At 48.4% G+C, this 27,720-nt stretch overlaps 1 long non-coding RNA gene across 1 annotated transcript in view; it reads right to left on the bottom strand.

The window, feature by feature from the left end:
* LOC128108300 (uncharacterized) overlaps window positions 1–25,748 on the bottom strand; it is a 41,032-nt gene extending 15,284 nt beyond the window's left edge. Inside the window, exons 1-2 of the long non-coding RNA XR_008217418.1 lie at window positions 25,443–25,748; window positions 25,079–25,240 (exon numbers count right to left, since the gene is read on the bottom strand). This is a non-coding gene — a long non-coding RNA (uncharacterized LOC128108300). The remainder of the gene's footprint in view (window positions 1–25,078; window positions 25,241–25,442) is intronic.
* Between the last annotated feature and the right edge of the window lie 1,972 nt (window positions 25,749–27,720).

The raw sequence follows: 27,720 nt of genomic DNA, 5'->3' as shown, positions 1-27,720 counted from the left end.
GACTGTCCCACAAGAAAAACCCTGGCGGCCTGAGGACGATCAGTGTGGTCCATGGGGTCGCTAACTCCGTTCTGGTTTTCTCGCCTACAGTCCATCTCTTCTCAAATTCCCAGAAACCACAGATTTCCTATTAATATTAATATTCCAGAAGGGGTCCAGGTTCTTGGGTCCCCAAAGGAAGAATTTAGCAGACAAAGACAACTTACTAAGAGTACACTTCCAAGGGACCAAGCTGGAACAAGGCCAGAGCAGCCCGAAGGCTGGGCTGTACCTAGCTGGAGTTTCACATGAGTAACATGGGATTACCACACATGCTCGGTTACCAGGAGTTACATATCAAACCTGACTTTTTCTTATAGCTGTATGAGTTCTAAGCCACATACAGTCACATAACACTCCCACAACAGGTGTACAGAACAGGTCTGTCACCCACAACTCCCCCTGCTACAGTCCATCCCTTCAAAACTATGCTTTTGACTTCCTGAGAATTATTCTGTGATAGGACGCAGATGGAAGGCGGTGACTGGGATGCCATGGGTGTGCCTGTATTTGCCAACCTTCCAGCCCAGACCTGCAGGATTCCCAATCTGTCTAACCCAGGGTAAGACTGGGTCAGTCTTCGAATCCAGCTCTGCCCTCCCCAACAAAGCTTCCAGAAGCCACTGAATTAGACTCAAGAACATGCACAGGGAAGCCCTTACACACTGTGCTCTGGGGACACTTAGTCCAACTTCCCAAGTCCCCAGAGTCTATCACAGTCTCAACCTGTTTCAAAAGTACAAAGTCAAAAGTCTTTTTGGAGACTCATAACAATCTCTTAACTGTAATCACCCATAAAATCAAAATAAAAAAGCAGATCACATACTTCCAAAATACAATGGCACAGGATATTGATGGAAATTCTAGCCACGGACCCATGATCGCTCATGCCCCAGCAAGACACTAGTCATTTCTGCCTAGTCATTTCTGGGTCATACGTCCTGTGCAATCCATGTGCTGTGTGGTCACGTAAATTGTGTGCAGTGTGACCACGTGATCTATACGCATGCATGGAATAGGCATGCGGGCCCATGTGCACATGTGTGGGGTAGCCCTTAAGAGGCGGATCCCATGTTCCCTCCCTCTTCTCCTCATGTGTCTTTCCAGCAGGCCTGACCACACTGTCCTTTCCTCTTCTTAATAAAACTCTTGATAGTGGGTTTTTGTTGTGTCTGGTGACTTTTCCTCGCAGGGTAAGAGCACCACTAAAACCAACACTGGTGTCGTGTAAAACAGGCCCTCCTGGCACTTTGCACCCAGGAACCTCTATCGGGGACTCTGCTCCATCTATGACAGCCCACTTTCCATTTGCCTGGCTACCGGATCCTGCACACAGTACCAGCTACTGCAATTGTTGAGTCCCCCACTTTTCAGACAACATAAACAGTCTCCTGGACCCATGGGAACAACCATCGAGTGTCCGGAGACTGGGTGTACCTCTGGTGTCCCTGAGACTGGGGGTACCCTGGGCCACGGCCTTCACTGGCTACAGTCGGTCCCTATCGCAGGCTAAATTTTCTAGCCATCTCCCACGTCTGCAGTTTGAGATATAATTCTCGAGGAAGGACCCCGGTCCTTGGGCTGCATCCTCAGTCTGCATAAGGCTGACACGTTTCTCTGGCTTGACGAAGCAGTAAATGCTGTTAGACTCCCAGGGGGTCTCCGCCTTCACGTGCCTTGGCCAACCTGCCCTGTGCCTCTAATGGGAAGGGAGTTTCTAGCTAAGGTAGGAGCATCCATTTCATTTGCTCCCCACATTCTCCTCACCCCAGACTCACCAGCAGCTCCTCTTCTTCTCCTAGCCACCCACCCTACTGACTCTAACAGTTCTTTCCCTTGCCAGCCTCTCAGGTAGACCCAATAGTCTGGGACACCCAGAACCCTTCTATGGCACCATCTGCCTATTACTATCCAGTTACAGGACCCTACCAGATATATCACCCAAGCTCAGTACCCTCTCTCACTCCAGAGCCTAAGAGGACTTAAGCCTATCATTTCTGACCTTCACAGGAAAAAGCTGCTCCATCCAACCTCTTCACCTTTTAACACCCCATACTTGCAGTTAAAAAGTCTAATGGAACCTATAGCCTGGTTCAAGACCTCCGGCTCATTAACTCTGCAGTGGTCCCTCTCCATCCTGTAGTGCCTAACCCTTATACTCTCCTGTCCACTGTCCCTTCAGGAACCTCTCACTTCTCAGTTCTAGATCTCAAAGATGCCTTCTTTTCTATTCCTCTCAGCCCTCAGTCTCAAAATATCTTTGCTTTCACCTGGACTGACCCTGACACTCACCTGTCCACACAGCTGACCTGGACTGTTCTGCCACAGGGATTCAGAGACAGTCCACACCTATTTGGTCAGGCTCTGGCCTCTGACCTGCTTTCTCTGTCTCTCCCTGGCTCTAAACTAATACAGTATGTAGATGACATTTTACTCTGTAGTCCATCCTTACAGGTTAGCCAAACTAACACCTCTGCTCTCCTAAATTTCTTATCCTGCCAGGATTACAGGGTATCTTCTTCTAAAGTTCAGCTGTCAACTCCCCAGGTCACCTATTTGGGTCTATCCATTACTCCAACCCACAAGGCTATTACTGTAGACTGAAAGTGCCTAATCCAGTCCCTCACAGTCCCTTCTACTAAACAGGAGATTCTGTCTTTCCTAGGAATAGCTGGCTTCCTACGGTCTTAGGTTCCATCTTTTTCTCTCCTTGCTCACCCCTTATATGAGGCACCTCTGGGCTCCCTACATGATCCCCTCCTTCACCCCATTACTAAACCCTTCCAGAAGCTCCAACAGGCTCTTCTCCAGGCCCCAGCACTTCACCTCCCAGACCTAACTCGTCCCTTCTCCCTCTGTGTAGCAGAGAAGGAGGGATTTGCCCTCGGAACCCTAGGGCATCAGCTGGGACCCTCCTTTGCACCTGTAGCCTATCTGTCAAAGAAGCTAGACCTTACCAGTCAGGGCTGGGCACCCTGCATTCATGCCTTAGCAGCTGCAGAGCTCCTTATTCGGGAATCAAAGAAGCTAAACTTTGGGTCACCTGTTACTGTCTTCTCTCATAACCTGTCCCATCTCTTAACTTACAAAGACTTACAAACTTTACCTCCTTCCTGGGTTCTTTCTCTACAGGTAGAATTACTAGAAGATGCCACACTTACTTTCCAGACCTGTCCATCCCTTAATATTTCAAGCCTCCTCCCTCAACCTAATGCTGACTATTCTCCCTCTCATCCCTACACTGAAACCTTGGAGGAACTGTTACCTCACCCTCCACACATACGAGAGGGCACATTTCCTCAGGCCACGTATACCTGGTACACAGATGGCAGCTCCTTTTTTTTTTTTTTTTTTTTTTTTTTTTTTGGTTTTTCGAGACAGGGTTTCTCTGTGTAGCTTTGCGCCTTTCCTGGAACTCACTTGGTAGCCCAGGCTGGCCTCGAACTCACAGAGATCCGCCTGGCTCCGCCTCCCGAGTGCTGGGATTAAAGGCGTGCGCCACCACCACCCGGCAGCAGCTTTTTACATTTAGGGACCTGTAAAGCGGTTTATGCCATAGTGTCAGATACTGAGATAGTAGAGGCACAGGCATTACCCACACACACCACTAACCAACAGGCTGAGCTGATAGCTCTCACCCGTGCCTTCTAATTGGCACAGGGGCAATCTCTAAATGTTTACACAGACTCTAAATATGTTTTTCATATCCTCCTCTCCCACGTTGCTATTTGGAGGGAGCGTGGCCTTCTCACAACAAAAGGGGGATCCATATCTAACTCAGGCCAAATAATGGCCATGCTGGAGGCTTACCACCTCCCCAAGGCTATAGGAATTATCCACTGCTGGTCTCATCAGACCGATAGCTCCATCATCTCCAAGGGAAATAACCGGGCTGACCAGGCAGCCAAGACAGCAGCCCTCCAGGGCCAAGTCTCACCTCACCCACTACAGGGAATCCATACAGTGCAGCTTACACCCTCACAGGGAACCCCTGACACTAGGCAAATTCTGTCCTGTCTACACCAGCTCTTTCACCCTAATAGTCTTGTTCTGCCTCAATTCATAAAAGCTCACCTGCAGCCCACCTCTGAGGACTTACAGTTCTTAAGAACTATAACTGCCTCTTGTGAGATTTGCCAAAGGACAGACCCTAATACCAGGTACAGTAGTCAGCCTTTTCCCACCCACCAGGCTAGAGGTTCCCTTCCAGGGACTGACTTGCAGTTCCATTTTACCCACATGCCCACTGTCAGGAGAATTAAACATCTCCTCATGATGGTGGACTCATTTCCAAATTGGGTGGAGGTGTACCCTGTTTCTAATAAGTGGGCTCAGACAGTTGCAGATCTTCTCTGAGAAATTATTCCTCAGTTTGGGATTCCTGCTTCCCTTTAGTCTGACAATGGTCTGGAGTTCACCTCCTAGGTTTCCCAGACACTAGCTAAGGCTCTTAACATTCCTTGGCATTTTCATATCCCATACCATCCTTAATCCTCAAGAAAGGTGGAGCACACCAACTAACTGGTCTTTAAAATCTATTCTTACTAAGATGTCACAGGAACTTGACCTCAACTGGGTAAGATTATTGCCTCTAGCTCTTTTCAGGCTGAGGGCCCTTCCCAAGAAGCCTCTTCCAATTTCCTCCATTTGAACTAATGTATGGAAGGCCAGTTCTAACACCAGGTCTTCTATCCAACCCTCCAACTGTTCCAGACAGCCTGTTAACTCCCCTGCTATGTCACCAAAGGTCTGTCCTGTGGAACTTCGCAGACCATTCCTTACCTCAGCCATGTGACAGTCCTTATCCACCCCCAATCCACATTGGGGATCAGGTTCTTCTTTCCCCTCCGGGCCAGTGCCCTTCACCCTTTCCCCCTACATGGCAGGGACCCTTCAAGGTAATTCTTGTAACCCCCACAGCTGCTAAGCTCAAGGGCTTTCCTCCCTGGGTCCACCTGTCTCATCTGAAACCTTTCATCTCCCCTCCATCACAGAAAAACCTCTCTTCATATGCAGTGACACAGACAGGGCCCCGCTCTCTCTCAAGTTCCAGAGGACACCAGGATCCACTGCCTTGTCACCAATTCCAGGAGAATGAGGTCTCACCCCACAAGCTCTTCCTTTCTAGTTCCCATTCCTAATTAACTACTCAACTAATTGTTACAGGACCACCATAGAGCTGGAGGCCAAGGACCATCAGATATATACCCAGGTGGTAAAGGAACAGTAACAGTTGAAAGGTATTTAAACCCCCAGACCCAAAAGTGTCTGGGCTCTGCAAAAACAGACTTTAATATAACCACCTATTACTGTTAAATGCTCTCAGCAATTGATCACCTGTGTCTCCTGGATGCTAAACTAATAAAGAAAACAGGTGCCTTAAATAATCTGTTTCTGATAAAGCTTATCTCAGCTCTCTCTCTCTCTCTCTCTCTCTCTCTCTCTCTCTCTCTCTCTCTCTCTCTCTCTCACTAACACTAACCAATATAAGCAGAGTACTAAACACTACAATGTCATGTCATGGTCACCAGCCCAAGACATTAATTTTCTTATGGATGCTTCTTAATATGTTTAAATTTTTTTCTAAGCTCCATAAACCAGCTTAAATCCATCTGGGCAGGTTGGATCTATTTCAGATAAGTGCCAAACCCAAACTTTCCTGGTCTCGGGACCCCCCTCTCACCCTGGGAACCCCCCAAAGGAAAATTATTATTATTATTATTTTTTTTTTCTAAGCTTTTCTCTGTCTCATAAGTATCCTGTAAGACACAAGCAGCCAGAGTTCCAAGCCAGGAAAGATGGACAACTCCAGGGTGGCAGATGACAGCCGTCCATCCCAGGACACCTGTCTACCTCAGAAGCCCCCTTTCCTACCCCCCCTCAAGAGCCAATCAACACCCACCAAGTCAGCTGGAAGCAGTTTTCAGGAGAAAAAACGCTCCATACCCGCTCATCCACCATCTTTTACAAAAACAAAGAGTCCAGGAGCATAGGAATTCTAGGCACACCCCCATGATTGTACATGCCCCGGCAAGACACTTACATCATTTCCGCCTAGTCATTTCTGGGTCATACATCCTACATAATCCATGTGCTGTGTGGTCACATAAATTGCACTCAGCGTGACTATGTGATCTATGCTCATGCCTGGAGTAGCTACATGGGCCCATCGCCCATGTGTGCATGCAGGGGGTAGTACTTAAAAGGCAGATCCCGTGTCTCCTCCTTCTCCTCCTCATGTGTCTTTCCAGCAGGCCTGATCACATCCTGTCCTTTCCTCCTCCTCTTCATAAAACTCTTGTTGTGGGTTTTGTTGTGTTCCATGACTTTTCCTCACAGGGTAAGAGCGCTGCTAAAACCAACAGATATACATTACCATTTTAAAATGTAGGGCAGGGAGCATCGTGAGGAAATACTGGACCAAAGCAGTTGGGCAAACTCCAAGCTCTGCGTCTCCATGTCTGGTGTCAAAGCGCTCTTCAGATCTCCAACTCCTTTCAGCTCTGTTGACTGCAGCACACTTCTCTCTCTTGGGCTGGGTCCACTCCCTGTTAGCAGCTTCCCTTGGCAGGCATCCCATGGCTCTGGCAGTTCCAACATCTTGGGGTCTCCAAGGCAATCCAGGCTTCCACTTCACAGCCTCACACAATGGCCTTTCTAGGCCTCCATGCAGGGACAGCCCTGACATATGCCTGGCCTCAGTAGCCTTCCTTAGCTGCAGAAAGAGATTCCACAACCCTTTATTTGTATCCTTGACTCTAAAGCCAGAACCACATGGCCGAAGCTGCCAAGTTCTGCTGCTTGCTGGCACTGGAACATGGCCCCCTGATTCAAACACATTTTCACCAGCTTTCTGTTTTCAATGGTTTTCTTCACTGCCTAAGTTTGGCCATCCTGAAACTCAATCTGTGGACCAGGATGCCCTCCACCTCAGAGATCCACTTGCCTCTGCCTCCTGAGTGCTGGGATTAAAGGTGTGTGATACTACAACCAGCCCTAAGCTTTTCTTTATTTCCTTTTCACAAGTTGGAAACCTAGCTGGATGGAGTCTTGCTCTGAGGTCACGACTCCCTTTATTCCATCTAGCTACAGGCTTTTCTTTAGTCTTTTTATCCCCTTAACTGGATTTAGCTCCATTAAATTTCATGCTGTCTCTTTTCTCCTCAGACTGTACATTTTGTATTTTTCCTTGCTCAGCTAGCTTACTCCTCTTCATTATAGATCTACATAAGACTGGACACTAATAACCAAGCAACACACTCAACACTAGGTTGTTTTGAAACGTCCTCTGCCTAAACTGTTAATCCACAGCTCTTCAATTTAGCCTCAGGCAGATATTTTTTGGACACGGGCAGAAAGCAGCCACATTCTTCATCAAAATATCACAAGAACAGTCTCTAGGCCACACACTAATATCCTTCTCCTCTGAAACCTCTTGAGCCAGGGCCCCAAGGCTCAAATCACCCTCAGCACCACTGTCTTCCACATTTCTACTAGGATGGCCTATGAAGCCCAACTTAAAGCTTTCAAATATTTTTCTAGTCCAAAGTCCACATTCCTCCAAACAAAAGCATGGCCAGTCCTATCACAGCAATACCCCAGACACTGGCACTAACTTCTTGTCTTAGTTAGGGTTTCTATTGCTGTGAAGAGACACCATGACCACAGCAACTCATATAAAGGAAAACAGTTAAGTGGGGCTGGCTTGCCGTTCAGAGGTCTAGTCCATTGTCATCATGTCAGAAAGAATGGAGGTGCACAGGCAGACATGGTGCTGGAGAAGGAGCTGAGAGTTCCACATCTGGATTGGCAGGCAGCAGGAAGAGAGAGTGAACCACTGGGTCTGGCTTGAACTCTGAAACCTCAAAGCCCACCCCAGTGAGTGACACACTTCCTCCAACAAGGCCACACTCCAATAATGCCACTCTTTCTGAGTCTATGGGGGCCATTTTCACTCAAAGCCCCACAACACCCAAGCTGGATGTCCCATTGTCTTCCAGCCCTAACCCTCTGCTTCTCTCTTCAAGACAGCATCTCAGGTTGGTGCAAAGAAGAAAGGGTTGGCAGAGGGACCAGGACAGAAACCTTGCTAGTAAGGCTTCTCAGGACCCACGGACAGTGGTGCTGCTCTTGATGTCTAGGGTATGTTGCTATTAGCAGTGACACAGTGGAGATAAAAGTGCCTTTTATCCCTAGGCACAAGGACAGCCTCAGCCATGAGGATCAGGAATGCGGTCCACGGGAGAGGGTGGGGGCAGCCATGGCAGGAGGGATGCCTGTAACAAAGGAGGTGGCTTTATCTTCCAAACTAAACAGAAGCTTCTTTCCTCGTGTGTGTGTGTGTGTGTGTGTGTGTGTGTGTGTGTGTGTGTGTACATTGTGTGTATCACATTACTTCTGGGGAAATGTGAACCATGTCACCCAGACAGGACACTGATGCCTGAACAAAAAAACAATTCCACCCAGGTGAGGCTTGGTGAACCACTGAGTTAATCAGGCTTACAGGGGCATGGGTGAAGATTTTCTTACAGGAGTGTGTGTGAGTGACGCAAAGGTAATGTCCCACCCTGTCATGGGGTTGCCCCTTCCGTTAACCTTCCTCCTCTTGTATACAACTTTAGACATTGTCATATGATGCTGTCATCACCAAATGTGTTGGGCTGCATTCACAGCTACCTCAGGACACAGGCTGCATGGACACACCTGACTTCCCAAGATTATAGCACCCAGAAGACAGGAGGGGTGGTGGGTAGAATCCCAGATGAGTCTCGTTACACCACCACCCCCTTCTGCTAGGGAGTGCTAGTAGCTATTTACCAATCCCACAGACCTTGCTACGGTGTGAGACTTAGGGTTTCTGGCCCCAACAAGCCAGGTTTGTTGGTTAAGTGGCGCCGCTCATGGCTGGCCGCCACCCACGGCAGCCATGCCAATGGAAGAGAGCGCTGGATGCTGCAGTGGCAGAAGAATCACGAGCCATGGTTACCTTTCTAGAGCTATATGAGGGGAGGGAGAGAGAGAGAGACCACAGGGAGGACAGAGAGAATACGGGGGTGGGGGGGTGGGGAAGAGACCTGTGGAAGGGCACCCCTGCTTTTCAGGCTGGGACGCCATCGCAGGCTGGTGACGTAATAAGAACATAACCCTTACAAGGTTTGGTCACTAGTCCTCAATAAAGCAGCGAAAGGCACCAGATTATTAGAGAAAAGCAGGAAAAGGAGAGTTATTCGATACGGGCGCATTGAAAAGATATTTGATATACACTGACTCTCCCAAGTCTGTTTTTGGGGTCCTAACACAGGGACGGATTTAAATAGAAGAAAGTAAGGTAGGAGTGCGTGTGTGTGTGTGTGTGTGTGTGTGTGTGTGTGTGTGTGTGTGTGTTGTGTGGTCTTTGTTTCCAGACTCCCAGGTAGACACGAGTCATTTTCCTGTGGTGACAGAATGACTGGGTATGAGTCCCTAGACAGCTTTAGGATGGGGCTGGTCCCAGTGTTTGGAAGGAATCTGGTGGAAGATCCACCTCAACTCCCCTCCCCATTTCTTTCCCTAAACCCACCCCTTCAAAGCCTGCCAAACACAGCTCCTCCCCCAGAGAGGCTCCCACAGGGTGTATAAGCTGCATCCCTGAAAACAGACTCGTGGTTCTTCTGCTCTCTCTGTGGGGCCCGGGAATTGCCCGGCAGTGCTTTACCCATTAAACTTGGGCTTTCCAATTCGATCTGATTGGTTTGTTGTGACAGTGGAGAGGCCTTCAGGAGGCCAAAAACTTATCACCCAGAAGGAGTAAGACACAATCAGAAGGTTGGATCAGAGGAGAAGAGCTGTTATGGAGCTGATGGAGCAAGGCAGTGATTTAATCATGTGCATCTTATGTCTGTATAATGGAGTCCCCATAAAGCACCCCAAGTGTAGCTAGGCATAGGAGGACATACCTTTAATTCCAGCACTCAGGAGGCAGAGGTAGAAAGATCTCTTCGGCTAGCCTGGTCTACATAGCACATTCTAAGCCAGCCAAGGGTATCTAATGAGACCCTGACTCAAAAACAGCAAACAAACAAAACCAAGTGAGCCAGCGGAGTGAAGTATTTCTGCAACCCCAGCACTCAAGGCAGTGGCAGCCAGACTGCTGCAGATTCACCAGTAGACAGGACTACATGGTGAGTGAGTTCTAGGCCAGCCAGGGCTACATGCCGGGACTGTTTCAAATAAACAAAAGTCCTAAGTGGTGGAGTCGGAGCAGTAGTGCTGATGAATGGGGAGTCCCGTGTACTGTGTGGGACGCCGACTTCCAGGTTCTGCTAGCCTTAAATGTTTCCACTTCTAAAGCAGCCTTGACCTAAGTTACTCCCCTTGGAGCGGAAGTACCAGGAAAGAACGACTCTATGACCCGTTTACAAGGAGCAGCCACCTCCAGCCAGCTCTGCAAGAGGCAGCAAACAGTGACCCCTGGAAACGTATGTGTCCCATCAGTCACGCCAGATGGAAGCCCTCACCCGGGACTACAAGAGAACTGGCGTCCGAAGGTCAAAATGCGCCAGGCATGCACGCTGATTGTCACCGGCCACTTGTCAGGAGCCACTTCACAGCAAAGGCCTCCTACCTCTGTCCCTAGGTGAGCACACATTCTCCTGCCTGTGACACTCAGCCCACTTGAAGCCCTCAAACAGACTGTCACTCTGACCAGCACCTCATGTCTCTGCGCTTGCAGTCTCCACATCTCTGTAGTTTGTAGACTCATTATCTGGTCCCCTACAAAAGGTCCCCCCTTCTTTGGCCTATAGCAGTGCTGGGGCCTCCAGCTTTAGCAAACTCTGAGCTACAGCCGCTTTAACCCTTAGACATTCTGTAACCTGCATCATCTACTGATGAAATATAGTATGTGACCTGAGAGTTAATATTAGTAAAACTGGAATAAAAGAGCTTATGACTGCCAACAGCCAGCTTGACAAACTACACCCAGAGAAAATGACCAAGTTGGGGAAATTACTAGTTAAATCCTGACAATATGGAAAGACAGAAACCTGTCCATCGATGCTGCTTACATAACAGAGACTACTGTAAGTATATCAAGGTACTGAAAGGAGAGGATGGCTGGAGAGGTGTAGAAACTCTGCCTCTTCCAACACACCTTACCTTCTGCGTGTCTTCACTGTTTGGAATAGCAGAATATAATGAACAGTAAGCAAAGTGCTTTTCTGGTTCTGGGAGGCCTTCTAGAAAGTTAACAGCTTAAAGGTCCTTGGGAACTTGTGATGTATAGTTGGTTGTTCAGAAATGTAAATAACCTGGGATTTGTGAGTTGTGTCTGAAGTATGGACAGCATTACGGAACTCAGCCCTTAACCTGTGGAGTCTGCAATTACTCAGTTAAGATCATAAGTGAGCAGGGTGGTGGTGGCACACGCCTTTAATCCTAGCACTCAGGAGGCAGAGGCAGGTAGATCTCTGTGAGTCCGAGGCCAGCCTGGTCTACTGAGCGAGTTCCAGAACAGCCAAGGCTACACAGAGAAGCACTATCTCAAAAAAAAAAAAAAAAAAAAAAAAAAAAAAACCAAAGAGATCAGACGTAAATTGACAGACTAGGGATGTAACTCAGTGGTAGAGAGCTTACCTGGCATGCATATGGCCATGGGCTTGATCCCCAGACACACACACACACAAAACCAACAACAAAAAAGCCAAGATCTGAGCATCAAATAGCTTATTGCTACTGTGGTATTGTGGAATATTTAACTATACAAAGATGTGTTACATTTGTTTATGCTGTGGAATATAACTTTAACTGTATAAAGGTGTGCTACATTTGTTTATGCTGCATTTGATTAATTATGGAAAGATGTGTTACTGTTTTCACCTTTCCTGCCTAAGGCACCTGACTTGTCTAATAAAGAGCTAACCTAACGGCCATTAACAAGGCAGAGAAAGGACAGGTAGGACTTGCGGACAGAGAGAATAAGTAGGAGGAGAAATCTAGGCTGGGAAAAAGAAGAGAGAAGAAGAAAACAAAGAAAGGGAGGGACATGCTCGGGGCAAGAAGCCAGGCATCCGCCAGCCAGACACAAGAAGCAGTGAAAGCAAGGTATACACAAGGAAGAAAGGTAGATAAAGAAAAATAGGTTAATTTAAAAGAGTTAGCCAGAAATGAGCCTAAGCTGGCTGGTGGCCCAAAAGAAAGCCTGCTGCTCCACTGCGGTGTGCTGCTCCACTGTGGTGTGCTGCTCCACTGCGGTGTGCTGCTCCACTGTGGTGTGCCTGTTTGCACTCTGGAGGCTAAGACAGGATGGTGAGTTTGAGGTGAGATGGGGTAGGTGAAATGTCCTCTCAAAAATGAACACAGCGAAAGCAGTTATGGGACACCAGACAACTGGGAGTTGTCTTAGTCTGCTGTGTGCCACCACAACAGAAAACCAGTTCTGGGTGACTTACGAAGAACAGTGTGGCCAAACTTTGATAACCAACTTACTCCCATCATTATAAACTGATCCATTCACCAAGGCAGGGACCTTAGGACCTAATCACCTAAAAATTCCAGCTTTCAGTGTTGCTGTGCTCAGGGTTGAGTTTCCAAAAGAAGAACTCTGGTGAGTCAGTCAAACCCCAGCCCTGACTCACACTTTAAGATGCTCCTGTCCTGAGAAATTCAGTGTGTACAAATGGGAAGGAAGCAGCTTACTGGTTCAGTTCAAACACCGTATTGTAGATTGTGTTGGCTTTGTGGCTTAAATAGTAGCAGCCGCTGTGAGTGCAGGAGGTCCACAAAATATGAACTGGCTCACCCTTGGCCAGCGACCAACTTCCTTGGGTCCCAACAACAATGCCTGAATGTCAGCAGGAAGCAGCCAGAGAGAATGATGGCCACTTACCCAACATCTAATGATCAATAATTAAACAAAAAGCAAAAAGGTGGGAGTGAAGGACTCTAGTAGGCCATGTTGTCGTTGGTATTTTGGCTCTTTAGGGGGGCCGCCACCCAGCTCCCAAATAAATCACACACGGAGGCTTATTCCCAATTACGAATGCCCGGCCTTAGTTTGGCTTGTTTCTTGCCAGCTTTCCTTAACTTAAATTATCCCATCTATTCTCAGGTCCCTGTTGATATTGGCAGTGCATCCGAGGAGGAAAGAAAACAAGTGGACAGTAACTTTTACATCTAAGTACAGTTTAAGCGTCAACTAAACTATGTGTGCATACAAAAGGAATTTGAGTGGGGTGTGAGAATGGCATGTGAGAGGTAGTGTACACTGAGCAGTAGTCTCAGTCAATTGTAGGATATCCCCTGGGTAGCACAGGTGAGCTAGCTACCTTGGAGGGGCCCTGTAGGCAGTACACTGTGCAGAAAACCAGGGCTTCTGAGTCTGTTGTTGTCTGTTCTTTGGTTCTTTTTAGGGGCCCACCACCCAGCTCCCAAATAAATCACACATGGAGGCTTATTCTTAATTATGAATGCCTGGCCTTAGCTTGGCTTAGTTTCTAGCCAGTTTCCCTTAACTTTAATTTATCCCTTCTACCTTTTGCCTGTGGGCTTTCCCGTTCTCTTACTTCTATAAATCTTACTCTTACTCCATGACTTGCTGTGTGGCTGGGTGGCTGGATGGCTGTGTGGCTGGGTGGCTGGGTGGCTGGCCCCTGCAGTCCTCCTCCTCCTCTGGCTACCTCTCCCTCTTCCCACATTTCTCCTTCTATTTATTCTCTCTGCCTGCCAGCCCCACCTGTCCTTTCTCCTGCCTTGCTATTGGCCAGTTCTTTATTAGACCATCGGGTGTTTTACACAGGCACAGTAACACAGCTTCACAGAGTTAAAGAAATTCAACATAAACAAAAGTAACACCCCTTAAAATAATATTCTACTACAAGGCCAGAGCATGGCAAACATGACTTTGGCAGCCCCCCACCCAAAAAAACCCTATCCCCCCCCCCCCCACCGTTTCCCTCTGCCTTGCTACACCATCAGATGACATTCCTAAAGCTAGCTACCAAGGTCCATTCCCTTATTTGGCTACTTCCTCCTTCTGAGGCTAACCACCAAGGTCCAGCTATTAAAGTATTGAAGTCCAGCAATCAAAAGTCCCTTTCAGCTACCCTAATTAACATGTCCCATCAAAGCAAAACAACTCATCCCAACAAGGGCTTCCCCCTTTCCCTTTATAAACTGCCATCTCTCTCTCCAGAGGCAGCAGCCCTCTGTCCTTTTGGGACAAATAAATCTCCTTTGTGCCGAGAACTTGGTCTTGGTGTGTCCTGTGCGGGCTCCAGTCCCCTCAGGTTTTAGTTTTCTCAATGATTCTGCCTTTTCTCATGGCTCTGGAAAGCTGTTGTTTTCGTTCTCAATTTCTTTCTTTGCTCAGAATTTCCTTTTCATTTAGTTGACTTATAAACTCACCCTTGAGGTTTTTTTAACTTTAGTTATTTTAAATTAGTCATAGAATAAACAGATATAATTATTCAGTCAATATAATTAAAAATCAAATTAATAGCTTTAACTAAAACATTCTTATAGATTGTATAACATAACCCATTCTCAGTTTTCTTCTGATCTAAAACAATGATTTCCTTCCAGCCTGGAAATATTTATCTTTTGATCTTAGTGTGCTTTGGTTATTTCTCTTTCTTCTCCCATCCTAATTTTCCTCCTTGTTCTTTTAAAGCTGCAGTGCATTGGCTCAGACAGACTCCTTGCTATCTCTTTTTATTTCCCATGAGTGAGCAGATTAGACCATCTAGAGCAGTGGTTCTCAACCTTCCTAATGCTACGACCCTTTAATACAGTTCCTCATGCTGTGGTGACCCCAACCATAAAATTATTTTCATTGCTACTTCATAACTGTGATTTTGCTACTGTTATGAGTTGCAATGTAAATATCTGATAAGGGACCTAAAAGGGTTGCAACCCACAGGTTGAGAACCCATGAGCTAAATGCTTGAACGTGTGAGTATAAAGTTCTTAAAAAATTTATTTCCACTTCATTTTGTTTTCTGAGACAGAGTGTCATGGAACCCAGGCTGGCCTTGAACTTGATTTGTAACTAAGCATGACCTTGAATCCCTGATCCTCTTGCCTTCACCTTCCAAGATCTGGAATTATAGGAGTTCACACCTGGCTAGAAGGCAAATTCTTTGTGAACACACACACACACACACACACACACACACACACACACACACACACACACCCCACCTCAGCTCTTCCTCTCTCACCCACACCAAGTTGCTCCTTCAGTACTTTAATGCAGTTTCGGGTAAGGCTTTTTCTGAGTATTTCAGAAACAGATGAAGAACAGAGCTGGGCTCTCCCCAGATTTTCTTCCTCTTCTCCCTCTTCTTCCTCCTCCTCTGCTTCCTCTTCTGTTCCCCCTTTCTTCTTCTTCTTTTCCTCCTCCTCCTCCTCTCCTCCTCCTCTTCTTTTTTGGTTTTTCAAGACAGGGTTTCTCTGTGTAGCCCTGGCTGTCCTGGAACTCACTCTGTAGACCAGGCTGGCCTTGAACTCACAGAGATCCTCCTGCCTCCCCAGTGCTGGGATCAAAGGTTTGCACCACCACTGCCCAGCTTGACTTTTTACAAAGAAAGAAAAAGTGAACTTTTGGGCTAGGTGGTGGTGGCACACACCTTTAACACTTGAGAAGCAGGTGGATCTCTGTGAGTTTGGGCTAGCCTGGTCTACATAGTTAGTTCCAGGACAGCCAGAGCTAAGACTTTATCGAGAGAGAGAGAGAGAGAGAGAGAGAGAGAGAGAGAGAGAGAGAGAGAGAGACACGGAAAAGTGAAATTTTGAATTTTGATCACTTTATAACGTGCTGGGTAGCAGGTGTGATCTGGCCTCACCCAAACCACAGTCACAGGCACTCCTCACTGAGCCAAGGGACCACAGGCTGCTGCTGCCGCTGCCGCAAGGTTGGACTTACTCTCCTTTCATGTGACAGCATCAAGACCTATGCTCACCATCTCTATCGTGAGATTCATCTTCCTTCCCGCTGGAGTATGAAGGCTCCTTTCCTAGACGTTCCCAAAGTTCCAACAGGGGAGCAGCTTCACATGAACTCCAAAAGGTCCAGCTGCATGATTCTGTTTCTACAGCCCAAGGGACTGGAGACTCAGTCCACCAGGCCTCAGGAAGAGGACACTGCCCTTCCCATCTGGAGGGGCCACTTCAGGGGGTCGGGTCTGGATTTCATCCTGGTCACCTCTCAGGATGAAATGTTGGAAGACTCACAGCATCCATGCCAAAGAGCAGCTTAGACCCAAACTTGAGAAAAAGGAACATCTTAGGACATGTCCGCTTTTTCGGTGGCAGTTCTGCTCAGACACTGGTTCATGTTTGTGAGCTGTGTACCCATCTCTGCAGAACCACCCTTTCTGGGCTTCCTGAGAACAGCAGTGGTCACGTGCCTCCCATCTGGCCTTGAGTGCTGTCTGGCGCTCACATGATGAGTGGTTCACAGAAAGGGTTTCCAGGGCACTGAGACAAGGCTGGCTTCCGGGCCCACTGCAGAGAGGACCCCTCGCTTCCATCCACTGGTTGACAGGGAAGCCAGGAGCACCAGGCCTCCCCTTCCCATGCCCCTTGGGTGAGCTCTGCCTCAAACTGGACTGCAGCCTTCCTTGTGAACTGGTCCTTTGTGCTCACAGAAGTCCTAATTACACAGGCAAATAGGCCTCAGTCTAGCGCCATGCCTTCCAGAAGTCCCTCTCTATACATCACTTGCTGGACTGGAATGGGCAGGAAGGACTGTTAATATTCCTACCTGCCCCATGGGGCTGCCCTGCCTCCTGATGTAAAAGCCTCATTGTAAGGAAAACTCCTCCCCTTCCTCTCTCTGTCCATTCCCACGCGGTGTGCACACCTCCATTTTCTCTGCCTGCTCTCTCTTCCTGTCTCCTCCTTTCCTATCTTTCTCTTCATCTCTCTATCATAATAAACTCTCCACGTGGATGCAGCGCCTGCATGTGAATGACTTTCCATGTGCTACCCCTGCTGCATCTTCCCAGAATGTTTTCCCTCACGTGTGGGGTACCCTGACCTGGCCAGCTGGGGGTTCCCCACTCATACAAAGTCATAACAAGGACCACAGAGGAAGGACTTTCTGTTCCTGTCTGGGAAAGGCTTTACTGACCTCCATGCAGGGCTGAGAAAGCCAGAGTGTTAGTGTTGAGTGCTGTGGAACACCTCAGAACTCTGAGCAAGAGCCACAGAGACTGAGAGAAAGTTGTGGCAACCTCTGTGGAGTCAGGATTGCAAACATCCCCATGTGGTCAGAAAAACTGCCATTACAGAGAGACCTGAAACTGCCTTGGGGCCCAGACCTTTGTTCTCGCCTTTCTTGTGTGGTTGGGGTGCTCGCTCGGTAAGAGCAGGTCACCTCAGCTAAATGAGGAAAGGGGCTTCAGCCAGAGGCAGAGCTAGCTCATCGACCCAGACAGGAAGGGAAGGGCCAGAGTTTCCAGATCCAGCATTCAGTGAGGGGCAGGGTGGCCTGGCCTTCTTCAGAGCAGCCCCCAGAGCCAACCTTCTCTCGGACACAGCCTTTGAAACCTGTTCCCATGAGCCAGCCGCTGTACACTCACATTTTCACAAACACCATGACCTTTACCTAACAGAACCCGGGGAAAGCCAGAGCACGGGTTCCCACTTTGAAATGCTTCAGCACACAAGAACGACACGGCTAGCCCACTGCCACCCGAATCATTTTTTCCAGATGTGGTGAGAGGGAAGCAACCAGCTGGTATCACGGGGAAAGTCCTGGATTCAACTGTCAGTCAGAGGCCGGCTAGTCACACAGACTGCAGTTGCTGGTGGCCCTGCCTCCTCAATGAACCTTCTCATCTGTGAGGGGCAGAGGCAGCGAGAGGGGTAGTGTCCAGGCCTGGCATTTTGCACAGAGTATGCATGCACTCTAAGTGTAAGATTGCATAGAATTTAAAAAGAAAAAAATTTTTTAGAGATAGAGTCAAACTCTGCACCCCAGGCTGGCCTCAAATCTACAATCCTCCTGCTCCATCCTCCCAAGTTACAGGTAAGGATAACACACCTAGTGTGAGAACAAGAAGCCTATGCCATTGATTTGGTGATGGGATGTAGAGGAAATGTACATTGGACTTGGTGTTAAAGATTCTGGGCTGGGGGCTGGAGAGATGGCTCAGCGGTTAAGAGCACTGGCTGCTCTTCCAGAGGACCCAGGTTCAATCCCAGCAACTACATGGCAGCTCACACCTGTCTATAACTCCTGTTCCAGGGAATTGCACGCCCTCTTCTGGCCTTCTTGGGCACTGCATGCACACGATGCACAGACATACACACAGGCTACATACACACTCAAACACATAAACAACTGAAAGAGGAAGGAAGGGAAGAAGGGAGGGAGGGAGGAAGGGAGGGAGGAAGGGAGGAAGGGAGGGAGGAAGGGAGGGAGGGAGGAAGACAAAAGCAGTTGAAGGGTGAGGGGCTCTGGCTCACAGTCTGCAGGTGAAGTCCATCATGGAGGTAAATCACAGCAGCAGGACCTTGAGGCAGCTGGCCACTTGCACCTACAGTCATGCAGTAAAAAGGAACAAATGCTTGTGTTCAGCTCACTTTCTAATTTTTATTTTATGCGTGTTTTACCTGCATGTTTGTCTGTATAGCACACTTGTCCCTGGTACCTCTGGAAACCAGGAAAGGGCCTTGGATCCCCTAGAACTGGAGTTATGGGTCGTTATGAGGCACCACGTGGGTGCTGGGAACTGAACCCAGGCCCTCTGCAAGAGCACCAAGTGTTCTTAACTTTTAAGTCATCTCTCCAGCCCGTTTCCTCCTTTTTATACAGTCCAGAGTCCCATCCTAGGGAAAAGTGGGACCCATACAGGCCTTCCCACCTCAACAAACCAAATCAAGATAATCCTGCATCAGTGTGCCCAGAGGCATCCCACAGGCCTGTCTCCACTGAGATGTAAACGAGATGGGAAGCCACGGGTGGTGCTGAGGTGCTGAGCTATCAGACCTTTCTTGCTGTCTAGGTTAAAGGCCTCTTATTTGGACTAACAGCCCCAAGTACACCAGGCCTCCCACAAGCCTGTCCTCTTCCAAGGAAAGAAAGTAGCTGTTGTCGGTGGCTTTTACTCTTTTGAGGGTCCCACCACCCAGCTCCCAAATAAATCACACACAGAGGCTTATCCTTAATTATAAAAGCCCGGCCTTAGCTTGGCTTGTTTCTAGCCAGTTTTTCTTAACTTTTAATTATCCCAACTACCTTTTGCTTCTGGGCTTTTTCGTCTTCTTACTTCTGTATACGTTTCTTCTCTTACTCCGTGGCTGGCTGTGTGGCTAGCCCCTGGAGTCCTCTCTTCTTTTCTTGCTCCTCCTTTCTCTCCCAGATTTTTCCTTCTATTTATTCTCTCTGCCTGCCAGCCCCGCCCATCCTTTCTCCTGACTTGCTATTGGCTGTTCAGCTCTTTATTAGACCATTAGGTATTTTAGACAGGCAAAGTAACACAGTTTCACAGAGTTAGACAAATGCAACATAAAAGAATGCAACACACCTTTGCATCATTAAACAAATATTCCAGAGCATAAACAAATGTAACACGCCTTAAAATAATATTCTACAAGTTGCTGCTGGTTGTCTTGGGAACCTGCACCCATAGTTCCTGCAGGGACCTGGCCACCTGCACAGCTGTAAGTTTCTCTTTTCTCAATCAGGGACCTTCTGCAGCACACCCACGGGTTTTGCCTGCCATTCTCCCTGCTTTGTGGTTGAGGGAAGAGAACGTTAGTCACACATCTCACTGGTTTTCTGCTCTCTCCTTATGATTCATTTTTATGAATGTTTCAGGAAAGCGCGTGGAGACTTCTTGATTCAGTGATCTTCTCTCTGCCAGGCTGATGACCCTTCTCTCTGTGCCTAGCCTACTCTTCCCCAGGGATAACAAGGCCAGGGTACCTGAGATCACCAGATGCCTGTCCTGTCCCCTCAGAACTTGGGGGATAGGTTTGGACCTCTTGAGTAGTGGGCCTCATTGTCTTCTGTCCCCTATGAAAAGTAGAGGCCAGGCACCAGGCTGAATCCAATCGATGAGAGAGAGGAGAGATTCTGCAGGTGGGGGACATCGAGATCATGATGGGAAGACGTGCAGAGATGACCGGCCACACTAGTGGAAGCCCATGAACGGTAGCCTAGTGGCCGTGGAGCCCCCATGGGACTGGACTAGGCCCTCTGGATATGGAAGATGATTGTTTGGCTCGAACTGTTTGGAGGGCATCCAGGCAGGGGGATCAGTATCCGTCCCTGGTGCATGGGCAGGCTTTTGGAAGCCCGGTGCCTGCGATGTGGCACCTTGCACAGCCTTGGTGCAGTGGGGAGGGGCTTGGACCTGCCTAGGCTCAGTGTGCCGGACTCTGCTGACTCCCCATGGGAGACCTTGATTTGAGGGATGTGGGGATGTGGGGTGGCTTAGGAGGGAGGGCAGGAGGGTGGGAGGAGGGAGGAGGGGGGATCTGTGGGTGGTATGTAAAGTGAATAGAAAATTTCTTAATAAAGAAAAATGAAAAGAAAAAAAAGAAAAGAAAAGTAGAGGCCATGTCTATCCTTCCCTCACGAAAGGGATTCAGCTGAGGCTTCTCCCCTGGTAGCCCCAGCCTTGGTCTTCAATATCAAAGAAGTTCTAGGAGTTGCCCTAGTCTTCCAGAATAACATCTGCGCTCCCAGAGAGCTAGGACCAGCCTGAGTTATCTCTGATAACTCATCACATTTGCTACTTGGACCATCCCATAATTCCTTTCCTAGTTATGAATGACAGAACAAAAGTAGGTACGTGCTTACCTAGGGGCGGTCTAAAAAAAAAAAGAGAAGGCATTGGACTGGGCCGCTTTGTCAGTGAAGGCTTCTATGAGGCATGATGGGAAGAAGGCAGGCCTAGCCTTGCAGCTGCCTGAGGCCTGGGCCCAAGGAGTGGCCTCGAAGGGGCCTGACCAGGAGGGAGGGTGGTGAGAAAACCCTTGATCTGTGGCATCCAGGAAACTAGGGACGGTAGGTTACAGTTACCAGGTATGTAGTTCAAGGGAACGTGCAGCTGGAGTCTTTCTGGTCCTGCCTGGCCCACGGTCAGGACAAATCTCTCTCACCCGCCAGTCCCACAGCTCCTCAGACCCAACCAAGTAAACACACAGAGACTTGTATTGCTTATAAACTGTATGGCCGTGGCAGGCTTCTTGTTATCTAGTTCTTCTATCTTAAATTAACCCATTTCTGTTAATCTATATGTCACCACATGTTCTGTGGCTTTGCCTGTTGCTTTTACATGATGCTCCCTGGACAGCAGGCTGGTGTCTCCTCCCCTCCGCCTTCCTGTTCTCTCAGTTCTCCTCTCTGCCAGTCCTGCCTGCACTTCCTGCCTGGCTACTGGCCAATCAGTGTTTTATTTATCAATCAATCATCCACAGCAGGAACGGACCTATGATTAGTTTGAAAGGTCCTTGATCTAAGGGTCAGAGAGCACAGGACTAAAAATGGGTAAGTATGCAGCAATCATGATGTCTGTATTCTCTGGAGAGTTCCTTCCCCTGATACCTCATATTGAACCAGGTACTGAGAGACCACCCCTTTACAGGCAGGAGAGCAAGCAGTTAAAAACAACTACCAGGCATCTCAGATTCAAGTGTATCTTCATGCTGAAGTGTGCTACATGCCAGGTCCCTTGACAGGCACTTTCCCAGGAACTGTCTCCTGTAGTCCTCAGACAGTATCCCTGTTTGACAGGTAAGGCCTGTGAAGGTGACCAGGGGTGTGAATACAAGTCTGCAAGTCCAGTATCCCTGTACATTAAAAAACAAACAAAAAACCCCAGCACCTCTTTGGTCCTGGAGTCCACCAATTTGGCTAGGCCAGCTGGCCAACAAGCCCCAGGGATCCACCTGTCTCCACCCTCTGGCACTGGGATGTAGTCAGACTTTTTCATTGGGACCATCGGCTCCCCAATAACAACAACAGAGTTATTATTAATTATGAAAGTTTGGTCGATAGCTTAGGCTTGTTTCTAACTAGTTCTTATAACTTAAATTAACCCACATCTTTTAATCTGCATTCTTTGATGTGGCTCGGTCACTTTTACTTTGTAATGCCATGCTGCTTGCTCTGCATCTCCTGGTGTCTCTGCCCTGCTTCTTCCCAGCTCTCCCTGTGCCTGGAAGTCCTGCCTAGCTATTTGCCATTCAGCTTTTGATGAAACCAATCAGAGTGACACATCTTCACAGCATACAGAAAGGTTATTCCCCAGCACTGGGATCACAGGTCTGCGGTGCCTGGCTGTGTTCGTTCGTGTGCTGGGTATGAACACTCAGGTCCTTGCACAACAAGCACATTTCCTGCAGAGCCACATCCATGCTCCTGTCCCTTTCTACCTCCGAGACAGAGCGGGGTTGGCTCTGTCTTTCAACTGACCAGAAAGCAAGTCAGCAATTAGCCTTGGAGTCCCCAGGACCATCCCAGACCCCATGCTGCTGGAGGACGAGGACGGTAACCTCCTTCTCACCCCTAGCTGGTCTCAGCAAGAGTAAGGAAGAGGGAAGAGCTAGGCATGGAAGGGGCAGGACCTGGGTCCAGACTCTAAGCAGTGCGCTCACGCCTGCATCTATCTTGGGGGTATAAGAGGGACCAGTGTAAACCAAAGAGGTGAGCTCACCATCCACTGTGCTTTCTGCTTGTTGTTGTTTTTGTTGTTGTTTTGTTTTGTTCTTTCTGTTTGTGGGGTGGGACCAGTCAATAGACCAGAAGCCACATCTGGAAAGGTGCTGATTGCACCTGCCCCTAGGTAGTGGTAATAGAACCAGGATTAAAATCTAGGCTGTGAGACTCTGGCATTGAGGGTATGTCCTCCTGAGTCAGGCATGATGGCTCACCTCTGAAATCCCAGCACATAGTAGGCTGAGGCAGAAGGATCGCTGCAAGTTCAAGGTCAGCCTTGACTATGTAGTGAGTTCCAGGCTGAAATACAGAATGAGACACTGTCTCAAAAATAGCGAAAAGCTGGATGTAGTAGCCTATATAGTTTCTTTTCTATTGCTGTGATAAAACATGATTGAGGTAACTTATAAAAGACGGAGTTCAATTGAGCTTATGTTCAGAAGGAAGTGGGTTAAAGCAGCGGCTGAGAGCTCACATCTTGATCCACGAGCACAACGTACAGAGCTCACAGGGAGCTTTCATATTCAATAGTCATGTGACCAAAACAGATTAAAGACTGTGTGGCAATGTGAAATTAAAATCAGGGTTGATACCATGTCACTAAAATCATGTATTCACACTAACTTAAGATTTATTTTTTACTTATGTATGTGTGTGTATGCCCACATGGGTGCAGTTGCCTGTGGAGGCCAGAAGAGGGTGTGGGCTCCCCTGGAACTGGAGAAGGCAGCTGTGAATGCCCCCTTCATGGGTGCTGAGAACCCGTCTTCTGCAAGCACAGCAAGTATTCTTAACTGAGGGGCCATCTCTCCTCTCCTGTTTTTATAAAACAGTCTTAAATTACTATGAAAACAATACAAAGTTCTCATATACTGTATTCCGTTTCCCCTTCAGTAATATGCTATATTTGTAGGATACAGTTTTCCTAATTAATGGAACAGTGCAGTGTAGGCCTGAGTTCAGTTGCTAGAACCCACGTAAAGGTGCAAGGAGGGAACTGATTCCACAAAGTTGGCCTCTGACCTTCACCTACATGCCTTCCCTGACATACGTGCCATGCACACAGAGTAATAATAATAAAGTGGTTTTTTGGAAGGACAGCAGTGGAGATCTGTAGACAACTCTGAGGAAGGGGCTTCTGGGGTAGACAGGGACATCATATTGTTAAGCCTGCTGTCTGATTACACACAGGTGTAAGACCTCTTTTTTTTTAATTGTAGTTTTAATTATGTGTGTGTGAGGGGGGGGGAGAGACAGAGACAGACAGAGGAGGGATAGGAAGTGGATGTTAGTGCATGTGTGTGCAGTGCCCTTGAAGGCCAGAAGAGAGTGTGGGATCACCTGGAACTGGAGTTACAGGCAGTGGGGGGTGCTGGGAGTCCAACTTGGGTCCTCTGAGCCATCCCTCAATTCCCTAGAAGACTTATCTTCACTCACTTCTGGTTCCATGGTCGTTTGAGACCAAGGAGTCTCAGCAGAGCTGTGGGCTGGGGCTCCATGAGCTCTACTCCCTCTGAGGCAAGACAGAAGGACAGGAAAATTTAGAGGTCATGAGAAGGGGAAGAAACCCCTCACCCAGAGTCTGGGTGAAGCCACTCGAGAAGCAGGAATTCCAGCATGATTAGCATCTCCTAGAGATAATACTCCTTTCACAGGGTTCCTCTCTGTAGCTTTGGAGCCTGTCCTGGATCTCATTTTGTAGACCAGGCTGGACTCACAGAGATTTGCCTGGCTCTGCCTCCCAAGTGCTGGATTAAAGGCGCACGCCACCACCAACCAGCGGGCCTCATTTTTCTACTAGACACTTTCTTGGAATAGAAATCAAAATGTTGACTTTGTTTATAGTAAAGATCTACAGGCAGAGGCAGGCAGATCTCTGTGAGTTTGAGACTGGTCTACAAAGTGAGTTCCAGAACAGCCAGAGCTACAAAGAGAAACTCTGTCTCAAACCAACAACAACAAAATCGATTTTCTAGTATCCAGGTGATCTCGACTGTTGTCAACTCTAAACCAGTCAGGTGGCCCCTAAAGAACCACCCTGTCATCCCATCCAGTTCCTTGGCCACCCTTTGACGATAAAAGCTTCAAACTCTCAAAGTCCTATAGATGACCACTGTAGAAACAATGAAGTACCCCTCGGCTCAGCTCACACCATGTTTTCTTTCTGAGTGCTTCGCTCTCTACATTTTAGTGCCTTTGCTAAACCCTGACTCTCCCTCATTATGGCTAGTCCTGAAATCTCTTCTGAACCAAAGCCACAAAGCTCAGGTCCAAGTGGAAGTCCCTAAAAGACTGGGGGCACTCGGGCTGCTGTAGGTGAGAGTGGGGGGCGTACCCCTGCCCTTCGCAACGCTAACACCCCACAATGGCCCTACGCCTTCTGCTCACCACAGCCTTATCCCGGTCCTCCAAGAAGCTGTTCCCTCAGTTCATCCAGCAGAACTGCTGTAGTGACGTCGCAAAGGAAGCTCCTGGCACAGTCTGGACAAGGACGGAAACAGGGCACTGCAGCTGATAACTGAGTCTGCGGTAATGTGGCCGTCAGCATTCCTGGAGGAGAGAAGGTCCTCCAGTCATGACCCTCCCTGCCCCAGGTGCATGTGGTCCTTGGCGTGCCAGAGCATACAGGAGGTGGAAGATTGACAGGGTGGGGGCATGACACACTGTGAGTCAGCCACCCTGGGACTGACTTGCTGACGGCACAGCGGCTCCTGAAGCACCCTTGCTCTGTAATTAATTCCGATAAACTCACTGGTTTGCCAAGCTGGACAGAGTCCTGTTCTGTCTGTCGGTAACCTCTTTATCTATCCAGGAAGTCATGTGACAGTCCAAGGAGTCACCTGGAGTGAAGAGAAATCCATTTGTGTTAGATAAGAAAACTAGCACTTAATAGCAAACCTTAGTTTCAATTGCCAGAGTCTAAAAGGTTAGATATTGCCAGGCGTAGTGACACACGCTTTAATGTCAGTGCTTGGGAGGTAGAGGCAGGCATCTCTCTCTCTCTCTGTGAGTTTGAGGCCAGTCTGGCTACAGAATGGGACCCTGTCTCAAAAGCAAAACAAAATAACTCAGACATTTTATGCCTCATTCAAAGCTAGGAGTCTTGGGGTGACATGAGGTCTATGCCTCCTAGAATTTTTTTTTTTTTTTTTTTTTAATTTTTCAAGGCAGAGTTTCTCTGTGTAGCACTGGCTGTCTTGAAACTCACTCTGTAGCCCAGGCTGGCCTCGAACTCAGAGATCTGCCTGCCTCTGCCTCCTGAGAGCTGGGATTAAAGGCGTGCTCCACCACCCATCATACAACGGCCATTTTCTTCCCCTTGAGTAGAGTGTGAGACAGGAGCTGAGCTGCCCATGGACGGTGAAGGGATGCATGCGTATGTTTGGACGCCAGGCCTCAACAGCCAACGTCCTGCTCTATCACTCTCTACCTTCGAGTCTCTCACTGAACCCGGAAGTCACTGGCCCAAGAGATGCTCCTGTCTCTGCCTCCGTAGTACTGGGATTGTAGGTTTTCTACCACACCCCACTTTTGTATGTGGGTGCTGGACAGCAAACTCGTCCTCTTACTGACTGGGCCGTCTCCACGGTCCTTGTTTTTCTCTTTCCTATGAGTTTCTCAAACACCTGCCCAAACCTAAGCCTGCCTCCCCGCCCCCAGCACTCTCAATCTCTGAAGGACACTCCACCACAAGGGGCATCTGCAGACGCCCCTCCGAGACGCCTGAATTCCCGACCCTACAAAAGCGACTTTCCTTAGTTTCTCTATTTGCCTTCTCTCTGCAACTCACAAGAATGCCTGGTGTGTGTGTGTGCGCGCATGCGTGCGTGTGCGTGTGTGTGCGTGCGTGTGTGTGTGTGTGTGTGTATGTTTGTGTGTGTGTGTGTGTCTCAAATTCTAGTAACATTGTCCACAAGTTTCCTTCCACATCTGATTTTAAATATTTTTATTTAGGAAACTATGAATCTGCAAAGGGGAGACCCCATGTTCCCCAGCAACAATACCTGTAAGTGAAGAAGAAGTCGGACCTCAGCAGCCTCTTTCGACTTTTCTCAGGCTTTCACAATGCCCCTTCCCTCTCCCCTCTGCCTTTCCTCCTCATTCTCCATGCTCAGGTCTCCTTGCTGGGCTCTGAGTTTCCATTTCCTCCTTTCCTTTGTGTCTTTAAAATCACTGGCAGTGCCACTCCAGAAATGGCCCAGTCAGTAGCGAACAACCTAGCAAAGAACCTGAGCTCAGCTCTGGCACCGACGTTGGGCAGCTCCCAACCACCTGTAACTTCAGTTCCAGCGGAGCTAATGTCCTGCTCTCCTGGCCTCTGTGAGCACCTGCACTCACACATGCATGTACCTGCTCCCCCATGTACTCACAATTAAAAATAATTAAAAAAAAATAAGAATTTCCAGCAGAGCAAGGCTCCTTCCTTCAGGGGATCCAGGAAGAACTAAGAGAGTGGAGCCAGGCAGTTACAGGAGTTTTTAGGGTAAAAGCCCAAACTGACAGCCCCTCAAAAGCTGTGGTTAAACATATGCCCCAGCTAAGAGATGAGTAGTGAAGAGCTGAGAATGTGTTCAATGTGACCACATTGGGAAGGACAGTGAAGCGACCAGGTGGCCTAGTCAGTTTGGGAGTATTGATTGAGCTAGATTTTAAGAGAACTGGGGTCAGAGGTATGCTAACACAGCAGTCCTGGTCTAGGTGTGGTTCTGTTGGCTCTTGCCCTACAGTGTGGTCTGCAATAGTTCTGAGAGTGTAAGAGAACATGGTGGTTCTCAGGAGAGGGTGACTCCTGCTCCAGGGTACAGCAGGGCCTCATGGGTAACTGCCTTCACCTGGCCCTGTGGGGGAGGGGGTCTGTCTAAGAGTTTCTGTTCTTCTGGAACCCAAGGTGGTTCAAGAAAAAGTTAAAGACAAGTCACGCCTGTGCCCTCAGCCAAAGTGAGGGAGACAGACACAAAATAAAGGTGGCGGAACTGTCAGGTTTTCGTTTTGCTTTAGTTACGACATGGGCCCAAGTGAGGAGTCAACAC

The sequence above is a fragment of the Peromyscus californicus genome, unplaced genomic scaffold (assembly GCF_007827085.1).
Source record: "Peromyscus californicus insignis strain IS unplaced genomic scaffold, ASM782708v3 Scaffold_13__1_contigs__length_99412109, whole genome shotgun sequence".
Taxonomy (NCBI): domain Eukaryota; kingdom Metazoa; phylum Chordata; class Mammalia; order Rodentia; family Cricetidae; genus Peromyscus; species Peromyscus californicus.
The sequence above is the reverse complement of the archived record's forward strand: the minus strand, read 5'-3'. Positions and strand labels throughout refer to the sequence as shown.